The sequence below is a fragment of the Humulus lupulus genome, chromosome 3 (genome assembly GCF_963169125.1).
Source record: "Humulus lupulus chromosome 3, drHumLupu1.1, whole genome shotgun sequence".
In the NCBI taxonomy this organism is placed as follows: domain Eukaryota; kingdom Viridiplantae; phylum Streptophyta; class Magnoliopsida; order Rosales; family Cannabaceae; genus Humulus; species Humulus lupulus.
Genome location: NC_084795.1, coordinates 89,709,215 through 89,710,448, shown reverse-complemented (window position 1 = coordinate 89,710,448; position 1,234 = coordinate 89,709,215). Strand labels below are relative to the sequence as shown.

Below are 1,234 nucleotides of genomic sequence, written 5' to 3'. Positions count from 1 at the left end.
TGGCTTTGGGGGCACTTCTTCTTCAATCGAGCAATCAACTGGTGGCTTGGATGACATATTAATAGTTATTTGAGGACTAGGTAGATCATATCGCTTTCCACTTCTCAAAGTTACCGCACTAGCATTCTCCTTGGGATTCTTCTCAGGTTGTGAAGGAAATTTATTAGAAAGATGAGCTTCCAACCTGTTATATAATGTCGCTAGTTGTCCCACTTGATTCTCCAAACTTTTGATGGAAGCTTGGGTAGTTTGCTGAACTCAAGAGTATTTGTAGCAATTGAATTGATTAAATCTTCAGTAGAGGGTTTTGTACTCGATGGTTGAGCAGCTTGTGGTGTTTGCGATGGTCTGGGTGCATAGTTCTGTTGAGATCCTTGTTGAAGAGAAAAGCCAGGTGGTCTAACAAGTGTAGACTGTGGAGCAACTTATTTGTGATTCTCATAGTGAAGATTTGGATGATCACGCCAGCCAGGATTATAAGTTTGTGAAAAAGGCTCATAGTACATCTGCGTAATTGACCTAGGAAATTACCTACATCATTAACACCCTCAGTCTCTCCCTCAAATAGAGTAGGGAAAGTATTAGTAGCATGCCCCATAACATGACGTATTCCACATGGTTGCACCTGTTGGCCTAAAACAAGTTGTTGTACCACTGTAGTTAATTGAGCCAATTGATGACCAAGCTGGTTTTCGTTGGAATTGCTCACCTCATTAACTAACTTTCGTAGTGGATTAAGATCTTGGTGAATGCCAAACTATTGTAAGTTGGCAGCCATATTAGAAATCAAGCTCCTGGATGCAGCAAGAGTCTTATCAACTAGTGCACCCCTACTGGCTGCACCAATCATACTCTTATCCAGTGATTGTAATCCTTCATAAAAGTACTGGATTAGGAGTTGTTCACTTATCTGATGATGAGGGCAACTAGCACAAAACTGCTTGAATCTCTCCCAATATTCATACAATGACTCCCCTGTATATTGCCTTATACTGCAAATCTCTTTCCTTATGCTTCCAACTTTAGATGTTGGAAAATATCGTTCCAAGAACATAATCTTCATACCATTCCAAGTTTCAACAATACTAGGTGGAAGATAGTGCAGCCATTCTTTAGCTGCATCCTTCAGGGAGAAAGGAAAAACTCGCAGCTTAATTTGTTCTTTAGTCACTGCAGTAGGTTTTATACTAGAACATACAATATGAAACTCCTTCAAATGTTTATTCGGGTCCTC

At 40.0% G+C, this 1,234-nt stretch overlaps 1 non-coding gene across 1 annotated transcript; it reads left to right on the top strand.

Moving 5' to 3' along the window:
- Positions 1 to 908: 908 nt before the first annotated feature.
- LOC133828236 (small nucleolar RNA R71) lies at positions 909 to 1,015 on the top strand. The gene has a single exon (XR_009890866.1). It is a non-coding gene; the product is annotated as a small nucleolar RNA R71 (small nucleolar RNA).
- The last annotated feature ends 219 nt before the right edge of the window (positions 1,016 to 1,234 follow it).